An 18,703-nucleotide genomic window follows, 5' to 3' on the forward strand; every position below is an offset into this window, starting at 1 on the left:
TTCTAGTTTTACCGTCAATGTATTTGGGGAAAATCCACAGGATCAGGCATAACAATTGATATGCCTCAGCTCAAACAATCCTTACTCTGCATGCATTATTTGTACACATATACCGTAATTTTTCGCCGTATAAGACGCATTTTTCTTCCCCAAAACTGGGGGGGGGGGAAATTTGGTGCGTCTTATACGGCGAATACACACTTATTGGGTCGGTCCCTGCGGCCATCAACGGCCGGGACCCGCCGCTAATACCGGACATCACCGATCGCGGTGATGCCCTGTATTAACCCTTCAGACACGGCGATCAAAGGTGACCGCCGCGTCTGAAGGGAAAGTGACACTAACCCGGCTGCTCAGTCGGGCTGTTCGGGACCGCCGCGGTGAAATCGCGGCGTACCGAACAGCTTACAGGACACCGGGAGGGACCTTACCTGCCTCCTCTGTGTCTGCTCCGTGCTGGGATCCCCTGCATGGCTGGCGCTCTCCTTCGACGTCATCACGTTTTCGCGCACGCTGTCCCGTCATCCAATAGGTGCGGCGTGCGTAGCAACGTGATGACTGAGAGCGTGGATCCCGGGGAAGAAGACGTCCGGAGCATCGGGGATACCACGGGGACGCGGCAACAGCGATGGAGCGACATTCAGGGCAGCGGTGACTGGTCCGGAGCAGCGGGGACACGTGAGTACTATCTCCTATACCAGTGGTCTTCAACCTGCGGACCTCCAGATGTTGCAACACTACAACTCCCAGCATGCCCGGACAGCCGTTGGCTGTCCGGGCATGCTGGGAGTTGTAGTTTTGCAACATCTGGAGGTCCGCAGGTTGAAGTTCACTGTTGGGTTCAGAATCTTTTTTTTTTTTTTTCTAGATTTTGCACCTTTAAAATAGGGTGCGTCTTATATGCCGGTGCGTCCTGTAGGGGAAAAATACGGTATATATTTTTTATATACAATGTGGGGTTGACATTTTGATTATCTCCACCTCCTGCCGCGGATTTTATATTAGCAACAAAACTTGCCACATGGCTATTTTTTTTTGCTAATTTTCGATCCAAGCCCAGCTTCAAAGAAAAAATAAATAAATAAAGTGTTATCAAAATAACAGTGTGTATACATGATTTTATATCAATGATACAATTATTCTATACCCTTGTCATTGGAGTATTTAAAAAAAAAAAAAAAAAACATGACCGTGATACCATCCCATCAGACCTGCACTATAAATTTCCACTGGCCACTCAAAGATGGTCTCCCATCTCCCATCTTTCATCTTCACATTGCCCATATAAATGTATTTGTCCTGAATGATGGGGGCCACAAAGACCAAAATAACAGGCAGCATGTGGCCCACACAACCTGAGGACATGTATGGTGCTGTTTTTTTTATTTTACAGAATTGTCTGTTTTTCCAAATCTCAGACACCACTTTAAGCTGTAGTTAGTTTGGTTTTGTAGTGAAAACCTGTATGTTTAAAGTACATTATTTTGTTTGAGGCTTTTTGGGCAGCTTTTTGGCCATGGGCAGCAGAAGGAATACATGGCATTGATCGGTGAGAGCGGCGCTCTACTAGTAGTGCCTGTCTGAGCTAGACTCTATTAGCAGATTTGCCCACTGACATCTTGGAGGTCTTCAGAAGGCCTCTGTCTGCCATGGAAGCCAATTAGCCCCCCCCCCCCCCACCCCAATGGAGTGCCGAATAGAGATATGACAGGCACTGGTTCTGTCATAAACCTCTTAAATGCCCTTATCACATGGCATGGCCACCTGGTACTTGGCGTGCAATGCTGTATATGTGCCAATCAGTGCAGCAGTCTATGAAGCGAGTCCGGAAGCTGTGTTCTCTTCGTAGATTGACCTGTTAGCAATGGTCATTCACAGTATGTAGTGAGCACAGCTTCTGCACTCTGTAGACTCGCTGCACTGCATGACCTACATGTATGTCTGATATCAGAAAGGGTTAAAGGGAATCTATTTGCTGACACACTGTTTGATAGATGTTAGGGTATAAAATAAATCCACCTTTCCTGGAGCTGATGGTGGCTGCCAAACTTAACCTTAGCCAAGCGTCAGAGACAGAGCCGAGCTGCTTACATGCCACAGCCTGGCACTCCTCCTTGCTTGCCCTCATCATCCAGCCTCTCCTTGACTGATGTACAATCAAAAAAAAAAAATCTCCAAAATAAAGGAGGCTATTGTGAGACCATACCACAATGTCAGTGATGCTCCAAAGACCCACAACTGAATAGCTAAGATTTACTAATCTGTCTGCAACAACAGACAGTACAAGCTTTGCCAGTCAGACTTCATTACAGGAGAACAGTTTTATTAAAGGAGAACTCCAGGATATAATAACGTATCCCCTATTCTAAGTATAGAGATAAGTTTCAGATCGCGGGGGGTCCTGTACAGGGTCCTGGCACAAAGCGATGGCTGAAACTCCCCTCCTGGCTGCTCTATGGCAAAGTTGGGGCGCTGCACTCGGAAATCTCTGTCCCTCCCATAGAGCTGCATGGAGGGGGTGTATTGGCCATCGCTTTGTGCAGTGGTCGACGTGCTTAATTCAGGAGAAGAGGTGGGGGCCCCGTTCAGGATATTAAAGGGGATCCCAGCAGTCGGACTCCCCATGTTTTGACACTTATCCCCTCTCTTTTTTAAATCCCGGCGTTCTCCTTTAGGCTATGTTCACACGGTGGAATATCTGCACAGAAAATATCTGTACGGACATTCCTCTGACAGCGGCGTGCCGGCAGAACATGCTGTCACTAGGACTACTCAAAAATGCACCGTGTCATAGACGGCAATGCATTTCCATGCGAACTCCGCAGAAACATTGAACATGTCCAATGTTTTTGCGGATGCCGGAATCAGGAGTTCTGCTGTCTGCACAGTGCAGCAGAATCCCATTAAAATCAAAAGGGACTCTGCTGCTGTAGAATTCCGCACAGAAATACTGCCGTGTGAACTTACCCTTAAAGGGGTACTCCAGTGGAATAATTTTTTTTATTTTTATTTTTTTTTTATAAATCAACTGGTGCCAGATAGTTAAACAGATTTGTAAATTGCGAAAGAAAAAGTACAGGGTGGGCCATTTATATGGATACAACTTAATAAAATGGGAATGGTTGGTGATATTAACTTCCTGTTTGTGGCACATTAGTATATGTGAGGGAGGAAACTTTTCAAGATGGATGGTGACCATGGCGGTCATTTTGAGGTAGGCCATTTTGAATCCAACTTTAGTTTTTTCAATAGGACGGGGGTCATGTGACACATCAAACTTATTGGGGATTTCACAAGAAAAACAATGATGTGCTTGGTTTTAACATAACTTTATTCTTTCACGAGTTATTTACATGTTTCTGACCACTTATAAAATGTGTTCAATGTGCTGCCCATTGTGTTGGATTGTCAATTCAACCCTCTTCTCCCACTCTTCACACACTGATAGCAACACCACAGGAGAAATGCTAGCACAGGCTTCCAGTATCCGTAGTTTCAGGTGCTGCACATCTCGTATCTTCACAGCATAGACAATTGCCTTCAGATGACCCCAAAGAAAAAAGTCTAAAGGGGTCAGATCAGGAGACCTTGGGGGCCATTCAACAGGCCCACGACGACCAATCCACTTTCCAGGAAACTGTTCATCTAGGAATGCTCGGACCTGACACCCATAATGTGGTGGTGCACTATCTTGCTGGAAAAACTCAGGGAACATGCCAGCTTCAGTGCATAAAGAGGGAAACACATCATCATGTAGCAATTTCGCGTATCCAGTGGCCTTGAGGTTTCCATTGATGAAGAATGGCCCCACTATCTTTGTACCCCATATACCACACCATACCATCAATTTTTGTGTTCCAACAGTCTTGGAGGGATCTATCCAATGTGGGATAGTGTCAGACCAATAGCGATGGTTTTGTTTAACTTCACCATTCACATAAAAGTTTGCCTCATCACTGAACAAAATCTTCTGCGTAAACTGAGGGTCCTGTTCCAATTTTTGTTTTGCCCATTCTGCAGCACCTGAAACTACGGATACTGGAAGCCTGTGCTAGCATTTCTCCTGCGGTGTTGCTATCAGTGTGTGAAGAGTGGGAGAAGAGGGTTGCATTAACAATCCAACACAATGGGCAGCACATTGAACACATTTTATATGTGGTCAGAAACTTGTAAATAACTCATGAAAGAATAAAGTTACGTTAAAACCAAGCACATCATTGTTTTTCTTGTGAAATTCCCAATAAGTTTGATGTGTCACATGACCCTCTTCCTATTGAAAAAACTCGTCTGTGGCAGGCAGACCAGCCGCGGAGACGCATGCCAGCGTCCCCACACCAGAATACCATCGTCCCGAATGCGGACCTGAGGATATAAATGTGCCGAAGGTAACCGCATCAGCCGGTAATTATATTTATCTATTTGGACTGGGAGACACTGAGTAATATTGTGAACTGTCACTCCATCATTCTGATCCACCAGATGCCGGACTATCAAACTAACTAGCATGAGTTATACATTTTCAGTGCGGGACATTATAGCATTCCACAAGGGCCCGGTGGTAATAGGTTTGGCAGAAACTTTCATATACCATTACATTTATTGCATGGTTTTATATCTGTGGATGCATTATTTTATTTATTTTATTTGTTTTGTTATAGATATTTTATCTGTCTATGTTATTGAATACATTCTGTAAATTCTTTCATCAAAAAATTGAAGCATGTATTTTATCTAATTCCTTTTGCTTATCATGTATCAGGTTGCCTGATACTAGCCTTGAGGGGGTGATTCTACTTTTTCTTTCGCATATTTTATACACCTGGTGTAGGTGTAAAATCACTAAACCTCGGCTGGGAAGTTGTGAGCTGCACTAACTTTTCTAAGATTTGTAAATGACTTCTATTTCAAATTGTAATCCAGTACTTATCAGCTGCTGTATGCTCCACAGGAAGTTCTTTTCTTTTTGAATTTCCTTTCTGTCTGACCACAGTGCTCTCTGCTGACACCTCTGTCCATGTCAGGAACTGTCCAGAGCAAGATTTGCTATGGGGATTTGCTCCTACTTTGGACAGTTCCTGAAATGGACAGAGGTGTCAGCAGAGAGCACTGTGGTCAGACAAAGGAAATTCAAAAAGAAAAGAACTTCCTCTGTAGCATACAGCAGCTGATAAGTACTGGAAGGTTAAACTTTTTTAAATAGAAGTAATTTACAAATCTGTTTTAACTTTCTGGCTCCAGTTGATTAAAAAATAAATAAATAAATGTTTTCCACTGGAATACCCCTTTAAGATTTCTCAGACTGACTGACAAGTGTTAGTTTGCACCAATTATTTCTTTTGCTTAAGGGTGTAGACTAGAAGTTGGTGCCATTTTTGTTGTATCTAAAGCCTTGTCCATTTCGCAGGAAGCCACACACCTTTTTTTTTTTTTTTTTTTTTAACACAAAGGACGCACTACTTTGGCGGAAAAGTGTCCAAAAGTGTGGCAACTGCATAATAAATGTGGAGGAATTCCCTTAATGGTCTATTCACATGTACAGTATTCTGCACAGATTTGATGCGCAGGATTTTCTGCTTCAGATTTCAATGTAACCTAAATGACTGAACACCGCTTAAAATTTTGCGCCTCAAATCTGCGCAGAATACTGTACGTGTGAATAGATCCTTACGGTACAGTCACACCTTGTGGGAGATTCACTGCAAGGTTCACTAAACTTCTATGGCTCTGCCATTATTTAGCAAATAATCTGCTATCACGGATTTTCCGGGGACCCATTAAAGTAAATACTAACAAACTGCAGTGGATTTGAAAGTTTATCAACGCGTGAATGTACCTAAGGGTCTATTCACACGTACAGTATTCTGCGCAGATTTGATGCGCAGGATTTCAAGCTGTGTTCAGTAATTCAGTTTACATTGAAATCTGCAGCAGAAATACGCACGTGTGAACGTACCCTTAATGTACGTTCACATGTGCGGATTGTTTAGCGGTTTTCCTGCTGCGTATTTGAAAGTGGGCGGGCTCTTCTCGGCTGTCCACAGCAGGTTTTCCGTGGCGGAATTTACATTGCGGAAAATCCGCCACAGTCCCTACTGACTTCAATGGGGCTTGCAGCGGATTTTCCGCAGTGTACATTCCGCCGCAGAAAATCGGCAGCAGAAAAAAGCCCGCCCACTTTCAAATACGCAGCAGAAAACCCGCAAAAAAAAATCCACGCGTGTGAACGTACCCTTAGGGTCTATTCACACGTACAGTATTCTGCACAGATTTGATGCGGAGGATTTTCTGCTGCAGATTTCAATGTAAAATCCTGCTCATCAAATCTGTGCAGGATACTGTATGTGTGAATAGACCCTAAGGGTACATTCACACGTGTGTATTTTTGCTGCAGATTTCCTTCAGCAGATTTTACTGCCTAGATTTTTTTGCAGCAGCAAATCTGTTGTAGATCTGCATCAAAAATACGCACAAGTGAACGCACCCTAAGGGTGCGTTCACATTCTAGTAACTCGCAGCGGGTTTCCCGCTGCGAGTTACGCTACCATTCATTTGAATGGGTCCACATTTGCGGATCTGACACTATTGCGGACTGTCTGTGGATCCATTTAAATCAATGGTTGCGTAACTCACAGCAGGATTCCCGCAACGGGAAACCCGCTGCTAGTAATAGCGTGTGAATGCATCCTAAGACGGTTTTTGGTGCAAGGTTTGCTAAGATTGCTCAGAAATTCTGGCGGATTTGCTTAGTAAATCTTGGCCACTGTGTCATGTATAAAAGTCATTTTACTGGATTGAGAAACTTTAAGCCTTTACCTGTACCTCTAGCTTTGAGATTAAATTGTAAAATTGCTTATTTGTTTAACCCCTAAAATTGTAAAAAAAATAAAAAATAATAAAAAATCTACAAACCTTTGTGTACTAAAAATGTAGGGAAAAAGATCCAGTCCCCTCTACGTACAGTTTAACTACTTCAGCACTGGATATTTTCATTGCTCCGCGGTGTGAACTTAACATTAGTGTGAATGGGTCTCCGCGAGACCCGTTCACACTGCGGAATTTCCGCGGCTGACAATTCCGCCACTGAAATTGTTCCGCGCAAAGAAAGAACATGTTCATTCTTTGCGCGGATTTGGCGAGCACTGCATAGCCGTCAATGGTGACAGCTCAGTGCCCCTAGCCCTAGCGCCGAAGTATCTGCTTAGTGGCCGCCAGGCGGAACCTTCGCTCACGGAATTCAGGGAGCAGAGATTCTGCAGTGTCAACGCACCCTCAAGAGGAATTTACTCGAGTAATTCCTCTTGAATTCTCCGCTCCAAATGAATGCACATCTCCTCTGCCCAATGATTTAATGTTTTTTCCGCTGTCCTGTTCACACTGCGGAAATTCCGCTAGCAGAATTCCGATGCTGAATTCCTTTCTGCTTGAAGAAAGAACATGTTCATTCTTCAAGCGTAATCCGCGAGCAGAATCCAATAGAAGTCACTGGTAAAAAAAAAATTCTGCCCGACATCGTTTTCTAGTGAAATTCGAGCGGAATTCAGAAAAGTTGATTAAATAGCCTCCTCCTTCATTCCTCTTCATTTCCGCATGAATTCTGCTTGAAGGGTGCGTGCACACTACGGAATTCCCACGGAATTCCATGAGTGGAACTCCGCGAGCAGAATTCCGTGGTGTGAACTTAACGTTAGTGTGAATGGGTCTCCGCGAGACCCGTTCACACTGCGGAATTTCCGCGGCGGACAATTCCGCCACTGAAATTGTTCCGCGCAAAGAAAGAACATGTTCATTCTATGCGCGGATTCCGCGAGCACTGCATAGCCGTCAATGGTGATGGCTCAGTGCCCCGCGGCCCTAGCGCTGAAGCACCCTGGGCAGCGGCCGCCAGGCGGAATCTCCGTAGTGTGAACGCACCCTGATGGGTAAAATGACAGAAGGCAACAATTTCCTTACCAAAATTATTCCTCGTGAATTCCTCAGTGTGAACGCACCCTTGGGCAATTAGACTATACCCTATGGAAAAGGGAATCACTTCACTCCAAAGTAGTGTTTTCCAACCAGGGTGCCTCCAGCTGTTGCAAAACTACAACTCTCAGCATGCCCGGACAGCCTTCGGCTGTCCGGGCATGCTGGGAGTTGTAGTTTTGCAAAAGCTGGAGGTACCCTGGTTGGAAAACACTGCTCTAAAGTGTATGAAATAAAAGGCTTCTATAAAAAATAAAAAGGTCTTATTACATTATCTAAATAGAACAAGACAGCGCTGCAGTGTAAACATCCTCCTCCACCGCTAGGTGGCGACAGTCTGCAGGCCGTTTCCAGGTAACCGATATACAACACTGACGCTGTGCCTGAGGTGTAACAGCTTAGTGTGCACTGTGCTGCGGCTGCTGTCCGGTAAGTGCTCTCATATCTCACTGGTTCCGTCCATAGCTTCTCTGGGGGTATGTGAAAATTAGAGAATCCTTTCCGTGTATCTTCACTTCCATGCACGTGTTTATTGTTAAAACGTGAAAAGTTATGCACGTGTATAATTTCTTCATACATGTACATAACTGTATACATGTGTGTAACTTCATAGACGTGTATGTCACTGTGTGCACGGGTATATAACTTCCTTCCAACAGGTATATACATGTTTATATAACTTTATACATGTGTATATGTCACTGTGTGCACAGGTATATAACTTCCTTCCAACAGATATATACATGTTTATATAACTTTATACATGTGTGTATGTCATTGTGTGCACGTGTATATAACTTCCTTCCAACAGGTATATTCATGTTTATATCACTTTATACATGTGTATATGTCACTGTGTGCACGGGTATATAACTTCCTTCCAACAGGTATATACATGTTTATATAACATTATACATGTGTATATGTCACTGTGTGCACGGGTATATAACTTCCTTCCAACAGGTATATACATGTTTATATAACATTATACATGTGTATATGTCACTGTGTGCACGGGTATATAACTTCCTTCCAACAGATATATACATGTTTATATCACTTTATACATGTGTATATGTCACTGTGTGCACAGGTATATAACTTCCTTCCAACAGATATATACATGTTTATATAACTTTATACATGTGTATGTCATTGTGTGCACGTGTATATAACTTCCTTCCAACAGGTATATTCATGTTTATATCACTTTATACATGTGTATATGTCACTGTGTGCACGGGTATATAACTTCCTTCCAACAGGTATATACATGTTTATATAACATTATACATGTGTATATGTCACTGTGTGCACGGGTATATAACTTCCTTCCAACAGATATATACATGTTTATATCACTTTATACATGTGTATATGTCACTGTGTGCACAGGTATATAACTTCCTTCCAACAGATATATACATGTTTATATAACTTTATACATGTGTATGTCATTGTGTGCACGTGTATATAACTTCCTTCCAACAGGTATATTCATGTTTATATCACTTTATACATGTGTATATGTCACTGTGTGCACAGGTATATAACTTCCTTCCAACAGGTATATACATGTTTATATAACATTATACATGTGTATATGTCACTGTGTGCACGGGTATATAACTTCCTTCCAACAGATATATACATGTTTATATCACTTTATACATGTGTATATGTCACTGTGTGCACAGGTATATAACTTCCTTCCAACAGATATATACATGTTTATATAACTTTATACATGTGTATATGTCACTGTGTGCACGGGTATATAACTTCCTTCCAACAGGTATATTCATGTTTATATCACTTTATACATGTGTATATGTCACTGTGTGCACGGGTATATAACTTCCTTCCAACAGGTATATACATGTTTATATCACTTTATACATGTGTATATGTCACTGTGTGCACGGGTATATAACTTCCTTCCAACAGATATATACATGTTTATATAACTTTATACATGTGTATATGTCACTGTGTGCACGGGTATATAACTTCCTTCCAACAGGTATATACATGTTTATATAACTTTATACATGTGTATATGTCACTGTGTGCACGGGTATATAACTTCCTTCCAACATGTATATACATGTTTATATAACTTTATACATGTGTATGTCACTGTGTGCACGGGTATATAACTTCCTTCCAACAGGTATATACATGTTTATATAACTTTATACATGTGTATATGTCACTGTGTGCACGGGTATATAACTTCCTTCCAACAGGTATATACATGTTTATATAACTTTATACATGTGTATATGTCACTGTGTGCACGGGTAAATAACTTCCTTCCAACAGGTATATACATGTTTATGTCACTTTATACATGTGTATATGTCACTGTGTGCACGGGTATATAACTTCCTTCCAACATGTATATACATGTTTATATAACTTTATACATGTGTATATGTCACTGTGTGTGTGCACGGGTATATAACTTCCTTCCAACAGGTATATACATGTTTATATAACTTTATACATGTGTATATGTCACTGTGTGCACGGGTATATAACTTCCTTCCAACATGTATATACATGTTTATATAACTTTATACATGTGTATGTCACTGTGTGCACGGGTATATAACTTCCTTCCAACAGGTATATACATGTTTATATAACTTTATACATGTGTATATGTCACTGTGTGCACGGGTATATAACTTCCTTCCAACAGGTATATACATGTTTATATAACTTTATACATGTGTATATGTCACTGTGTGCACGGGTAAATAACTTCCTTCCAACAGGTATATACATGTTTATGTCACTTTATACATGTGTATATGTCACTGTGTGCACGGGTATATAACTTCCTTCCAACATGTATATACATGCTTATATAACTTTATACATGTGTATATGTCACTGTGTGCATGGGTAAATAACTTCCTTCCAACAGGTATATATAGATGTTTATATAACTTTATACATGTGTATATGTCACTGTGTGCACGGGTAAATAACTTCCTTCCAACATGTATATACATGTTTATATAACTTTATACATGTGTATATGTCACTATGTGCATGGGTAAATGACTTCCTTCCAACAGGTATATATAGATGTTTATATAACTTTATACATGTGTATATGTCACTGTGTGCACGGGTATATAACTTCCTTCCAACATGTATATACATGTTTATATAACTTTATACATGTGTATGTCACTGTGTGCACGGGTATATAACTTCCTTCCAACAGGTATATACATGTTTATATAACTTTATACATGTGTATATGTCACTGTGTGCACGGGTATATAACTTCCTTCCAACAGGTATATAAATGTTTATATATACTTTATACATGTGTATATGTCACTGTGTGCACGGGTATATAACTTCCTTCCAACAGGTATATACATGTTTATATAACTTTATACATGTGTATATGTCACTGTGTGCACGGGTATATAACTTCCTTCCAACAGATATATACATGTTTATATCACTTTATACATGTGTATATGTCACTGTGTGCACGGGTATATAACTTCCTTCCAACAGATATATACATGTTTATATAACTTTATACATGTGTATATGTCACTGTGTGCACGGGTATATAACTTCCTTCCAACAGGTATATACATGTTTATATAACTTTATACATGTGTATATGTCACTGTGTGCACGGGTAAATAACTTCCTTCCAACAGGTATATATAGATGTTTATATAACTTTATACATGTGTATATGTCACTGTGTGCACGGGTATATAACTTCCTTCCAACAGGTATATACATGTTTATATAACTTTATACATGTGTATATGTCACTGTGTGCACGGGTAAATAACTTCCTTCCAACAGGTATATACATGTTTATATCACTTTATACATGTGTATATGTCACTGTGTGCACAGGTATATAACTTCCTTCCAACATGTATATACATGTTTATATAACTTTATACATGTGTATATGTCACTGTGTGCACGGGTAAATAACTTCCTTCCAACAGGTATATATAGATGTTTATATAACTTTATACATGTGTATATGTCACTGTGTGCACGGGTATATAACTTCCTTCCAACAGGTATATACATGTTTATATAACTTTATACATGTGTATATGTCACTGTGTGCACGGGTAAATAACTTCCTTCCAACAGGTATATACATGTTTATATCACTTTATACATGTGTATATGTCACTGTGTGCACGGGTATATAACTTCCTTCCAACAGGTATATACATGTTTATATAACTTTATACATGTGTATATGTCACTGTGTGCACGGGTATATAACTTCCTTCCAACAGGTATATACATGTTTATATAACTTTATACATGTGTATATGTCACTGTGTGCATGGGTAAATAGCTTCCTTCCAACAGGTATATATAGATGTTTATATAACTTTATACATGTGTATATGTCACTGTGTGCACGGGTAAATAACTTCCTTCCAACAGGTATATATAGATGTTTATATAACTTTATACATGTGTATATGTCACTGTGTGCACGGGTATATAACTTCCTTCCAACAGGTATATACATGTTTATATCACTTTATACATGTGTATATGTCACTGTGTGCACGGGTATATAACTTCCTTCCAACAGGTATATACATGTTTATATAACTTTATACATGTGTATATGTCACGGTGTGCACGGGTATATAACTTCCTTCCAACAGGTATATACATGTTTATATCACTTTATACATGTGTATATGTCACTGTGTGCACGGTATATAACTTCCTTCCAACATGTATATACATGTTTATATAACTTTATACATGTGTATATGTCACTGTGTGCACGGGTATATAACTTCCTTCCAACAGGTATATTCATGTTTATATCACTTTATACATGTGTATATGTCACTGTGTGCACGGGTATATAACTTCCTTCCAACATGTATATACATGTTTATATACCTTTATGTATGTGAATATTTTACTGTGTGCACGGGTATATAACTTCCTTCCAACATGTATATACATGTTTATATACCTTTATGTATGTGAATATGTCACTGTGTGCATGGGTATGTAACTTCCTTTTAAAAGGTATATACATGTTTATATACCTTTATACATGTGTATATGTCACTGTGTGCATGGGTATGTAACTTCCTTCTAAAAGGTATATACATGTTTATATAACTTCATACATGTGTGTGACTTCCTAGACTTTATGTCAGTGTGTTTGGTTATATAATTTCCTTCTAATTTGTATATACATGTTTATATACCTTTATGTATGTGAGTATGTTACTGTGTGCATGGGTATACAACTTCTTTCCAGCAACTACAGTGGTCCCTTAAGTTACCATATTAATTGGTTCCAGGACGACCATTGTATGTTGAGACCATAACTCTATGGAAACCTGGTAATTGGTTCTGAAGCCACCAAAATGTCATCCAAAAATAGGAAAAAGTGAGGATTATAGAAAAATAAGTAGATAACTAATAAAGATAAAGCAAATTCTTACATATAAAAGAAAGATCTGCTGGGAGCTGTAATCACTGTCTATGTAGAGGACAGGAGCTTCTTCAGAGTCCTGTACAGTACACACAGTGTCCTAAAAAAGTAACATGGAGCCGCCCTTACTTGGTGTCCAAAGGAGCAGCTAACCCTGGTACAGGTAAAGAGTACAGAACATGCAATACCTCCCTGTACTGTAGGGGGCGCTACCAGACACCAGTCAGTGCATGCACTTCAGGAATACAGGTGATATACCAGTGAATGCCCATTCTGATTGGTCAGTTCTTCCAGCCATTGACACGTTTCACAGATCTGGACTGTCCGTACATTGTATGTTGAGTCTGGTTTCAAGTTACAATGGTCCAGAAAAGACAATTGTATGTTGAAACTATTGTATGTTGAGGCCATTGTAAGTTGAGGGATCACTGTATATACATGTTTATCTAACTTTATACATGTGTCTGTCACTGTGTGCATGTGTATCTAAAGTCCTTCCAACACGTATATATATATATTTCTTTATACATGTGTATATAGCTTCATACATGTTAATTCATGTGTGCATATACAACTTCATGCATGTGCACTTAACTGCATGTATTTACATGTTAACCCCTTATACTCTGAAGTCTATGGGGGTCTTCTCAAAGAAAATGACTACTATGCTTAATGTAAGGTGGCCTAAAAGTATCACATGAAACCTGGTTTGATTAAGGGGGTGGTCTTCTGGAGAGGTCTCACTGTATATGTATACTTCATACCTGTATATAACTGCATATGTGTTACCTTCATACATGTGTATATATTTTCATACATGTTTATAACCCTTCATATATGCATATAGAACTTCATGCCTGTATACATAAGGCTGCATTCACATCACATTTTGCCCCTACGGCTGCCTAGTCCGGCTGTGAAATTTCAAAACTGGGAGCTCCCACTTCCCAGCCGGACCGGCGCGAAATATCATTCACTAAGATGAGCTGACCGGAGTCAAATAGTGACTATGGTCGGCTCATTTCTGCCCCGTATCCGGTTTTGTGACCGGACTTAAAACAGGAGTACACCATGGTTTTAAGTCCGGTCACAAAACCAAATATGGGGCAAAAATTAGCAGACTGGAGTCACTATCTGACTCCGGTCGGCTCATTTTAGTGAATGAGATTTGGCGCTGGTCCGTCTGGCATATGGGAACGCCCGGTTTTAACATTTCCCAGCTGGGGAAAACGTGATGTGAATGCAGCCTAACTTGTGTTTACATAACTTCATACATATATACAGTGAAACCTTTTTTAAAGGGGTAGTCCAGTCCTGAAAATCTTATCCCCTATCCTAAGGATAGGGGATAAGTTTCAGATTGCGGGGGGTCCGACAGCTGGGCCCCCGCGATCTCCTGTACAGGGCCCCAGAAGCCCAAGGGAAGGGGGCGTGTTGACCACCGCACGAAGCGGCAGCTAACACGCCCCCTCAATACAACTCTATGGCTCTATTGCCTTTGGCAATCTCCGGGTCTGCCATAGCGCTGTATTGAGGGGGCGTGTCGGACGCCGCTTCGTGCAGGGGTCGACACCCGCTATCTGGCCAGGGAGTCAGAGCCCCATACAGGGGCGATCTGGGGCCCCGTACAGGAGATTGCAGGGGGCCCCAGCGGTTGGACGCCCTGCGATCTGAAACTTATCCCCATCCTTTTTTTTTTTAAATGAACTGGTGTCCGAAAGTTTAACTGATTTGTAAATTACTTCTATAAAAAAATCTTAATCCTTCCAGTACTTATTAGCTGCTGTATAATACAGAGGAAATTCTTTTCTTTTTGGATTTCTTTTCTGTCACCCTACAAATTCCTCAGACCCCTCAAGTATTGGCAAATAAACCCTTCCTACAGTTGGGTGTAAATTGGGTTTAGTAATCCCCAAGTACTGGCTCGTCAGATTGTGTGCAAGAGGTCAGCAAAGGGAACCAACAGTACTGTGCAGGAGGAGCGGCAACATACCGAGCTATCACTTCCTCCCTTATGGACAGAAGTACGACCCCGGATGCCACCATGTGTGAATACTCTTTTATGACAAAAAAGAAAGTATATGTTTGGGAAACCGACCAAACATACTCACTATTAGGCTATATTAATCTAATAAAGTTAGTGGATGCACGGTTTCCCTTTTTTCCCAGTATCTCGATGTATAAAAAGGTAGGAAAGGGCTACATTGCTGGTATACATCGGATATCGGCAAAAAGGTATACTATAGCATTCAGAAGATGGAAGTACACTTGAAAGGGGCTCAAGGGCGCATATGCGCTGCCCTCCTCGTCCTGTTTGTTGCGGCCGCCGTAGCTGACACTCTATACCAATGTTCTCCAACCTGCGGACCTCCAGATGTTGCAAAACTACCACTCCCAGCATGCCCTCATGCTGTGAGTTGTAGTTTTGCAACATCTGGAGGTCCGCAGGTTGGAGACCACTGCTCTATACTGTGTGGTATCCCTATGCCCGGGCTGTAAAAAATAAACAAAATAAACTTTAACTCACCTCCCGTTGGTCCGGTAACCGGCCTCACTTGTTTCCTGGGGACGGGAGCGTTGGACAGCCGTCAGCCTATCACCGGCCGCAGCGATGTTCCACCTTGGCCTGTGATAGGCTGAGCCCACTGTCATGTTAGAAGCCAGCTTCTTACATGACTGTGGGCTCAGCCTATCACTGGCCGAGGCGGAACATCGCTGCGGCCGGTGATAGGCTGACAGCTCTCCGACGTTCCCGTCCCCAGCGTAAGGCCGACGTAGGTGCGTTAAAGTTTTTTTTGTTTACCTTCTGCAGCCCGGGCATAGGGATACCGCACAGTATGGAGTGTCAGCGCCGGCGACAGCAACAAACAGGACGAGGAGGGCAGCACATGCGGGTGATATGTGAGTATTTACCCCGATGGGGATGTGGGCTGATAATTAATATGGGGGGGGGGGGGGGGGGGTAGGAAATACTGTTATATACCATGGAACCGCCAAAAGTTTAAAATATACCGTGATACAAACATTTGGTCATACCGCCCAGCCCTATGCCAGGTGTTCTTTATGATACTGTGGGGTGCTGGGAAAAACCTTTTTGTAACCAAACAAAGTTATAACAAGGGTTACCGTATATACTCGAGTATAAGCCGAGTTTTTCAGCACGATTTTTCGTGCTGAAAACACCCCCCTCGGCTTATACTCGAGTGAACTCCCCCACCCGCAGTGGTCTTCAACCTGCGGACTTCCAGAGGTTTCAAAACTACATCTCCCAGCAAGCCCCGGCAGCCATCGGCTGTCCGGGCTTGCTGGGAGTTGTAGTTTTGAAACCTCCGGAGGTCCGCAGGTTGAAGACCACTGCGGCCTTCAACATCATCCAGCCCCCTCTCACCCCCTTTAGTTCTGAATACTCACCTCCGCTCGGCGCTGGTCCGGTCCTGCAGGACTGTCCGGTGAGGAGGTGGTCCGGTGGGATAGTGGTTCCGGGCGGCTATCTTCACCGGGGAGGCCTCTTCTAAGCGCTTCGGGCCCGGCCTCAGAATAGTCACGTTGCCGTGACAACGACGCAGAGGTGCGTTCATTGCCAACGTACTTCTGCGTCATTGTCAAGGCAACGCCTCTATTCCGGGCCGGAAGCGCGGAGAAGAGGCGCCCCCGGTGAAGATAGCCGCCCGGAACCACTATCCCACCGGACGACCTCCTCTCCGGACAGTCCTGCAGGACCGGACCAGCGCCGAGCGGAGGTGAGTACTCAGAACTAAAGGGGGTGAGAGGGGGCTGGATGATGTTGAAGGCCGCAGTGGTCTTCAACCTGCGGACCTCCGGAGGTTTCAAAACTACAACTCCCAGCAAGCCCGGACAGCCGATGGCTGCCCGGGCTTGCTGGGAGTTGTAGTTTTGAAACCTCTGGAGGTCCGCAGGTTGAAGACCACTGAGGGCGAATGATGAGAAGAGGATGATGAAGGGGGGGGGGGGTGTGGGGATGATGAAGGGGGGTGGGGATGATGAAGGGGGGGTGTGGGATGATTACAAGGGGATGATGAAGGGGGGATGTGTGGGATGATAAGGGGATGATGAAGGGGGGATGTGTGGGATGATGACAAGGGGATGATGAAGGGGGGATGTGTGGGATGATAAGGGGATGATGAAGGGGGGATGTGTGGGATGATAAGGGGATGATGAAGGGGGGATGTGTGGGATGATAAGGGGATGATGAAGGGGGGATGTGTGGGATGATGACAAGGGGATGATGATGAGGATGTTAATGACGGGTCTGGATGATTACATGGGGGGATGAGGTATTTCCCACCCTAGGCTTATACTCGAGTCAATAACTTTTCCTGGGATTTTGGGTTGAAATTAGGGGTCTCGGCTTATACTCGGGTCGGCTTATACTCGAGTATATACGGTAAGTAAAGTGACAGATGCACTTTACCTGTGATAAGTTACTTGAAATTATTTATGTTAAATGGCAGAAATGCTGTTTGCCACTACTTCATGCTGCTTACAGAGAGGGCAGCATAGTTCATAAGGTTTAATAAAGACCAGAGTCCATCACATTTAACCTATATCCCTATTGTGTCCCTACTGTGTTGATCCTGATGATGGCAAAAAACCTTTATGTCAATTGCCCCATACTAGAAGAAATATTCCTTCCTGACTCGACAATTATCCCTTGATCAAAAGTGCTGAAAGGTTTTCTTTCCTAATAGATAGATTAATATGCATATGAAAATAGATTAAAAAAAAAATAAAGTGTGTATATGTATATATTGTGGTGATAGACATTGTTGCCATAACATGGAGCTTCAAAAGTGCCTCAAGGCAGAAGAGACAATAAACTTCCTTGAGTGACTAGTGGCACAGTTATGCATATAACAAAATAATAGTAAAGTTTTAAAGGGGGTACTCCGGCGCTTAGACATCTTATCCCCTATCCAAAGGATAGGGGATAAGATGCCTGATCGCGGGAGTCCCACCGCTGGGGACCCCCGTGATGTTGCACGCGGCACCCCATTCGTAATCAGTCCCCGGAGCGTGTTCGCTCCGGGTCTGATTACCAGCGACCACAGGGCCGACGGCGTGTGACGTCACGCCTCCGGCCCCGTGTGACGTCACGCTCCGCCCCTCAATGCAAGCCTATGGGAGGGGGCGTGATAGCTGTCACGCCCCCTCCCATAGGCTTGCATTGAGGGGCGGAGCGTGACGTCACACGGGGCGGAGGTGTAATGTCACACACCACCGGTCCTGTGGTCA

At 42.6% G+C, this 18,703-nt stretch overlaps 2 protein-coding genes across 2 annotated transcripts in view; one reads left to right on the top strand and one right to left on the bottom strand.

Annotated features, from left to right (window-relative positions):
* The window catches only part of C2H11orf54 (chromosome 2 C11orf54 homolog), a 101,330-nt gene that overhangs the window by 73,289 nt on the left and 9,338 nt on the right, over positions 1-18,703 (bottom strand). The window lies entirely within an intron of this gene.
* LOC130355786 (uncharacterized) overlaps positions 8,312-18,703 on the top strand; it is a 477,167-nt gene continuing 466,775 nt past the window's right edge. Inside the window, exon 1 of the mRNA XM_056556452.1 lies at positions 8,312-8,391. The gene's annotated coding sequence lies outside the window, so the exon portion shown is untranslated. The remainder of the gene's footprint in view (positions 8,392-18,703) is intronic.

This window comes from Hyla sarda, chromosome 2 (genome assembly GCF_029499605.1).
Source record: "Hyla sarda isolate aHylSar1 chromosome 2, aHylSar1.hap1, whole genome shotgun sequence".
NCBI classification, from domain to species: Eukaryota; Metazoa; Chordata; class Amphibia; order Anura; family Hylidae; genus Hyla; species Hyla sarda.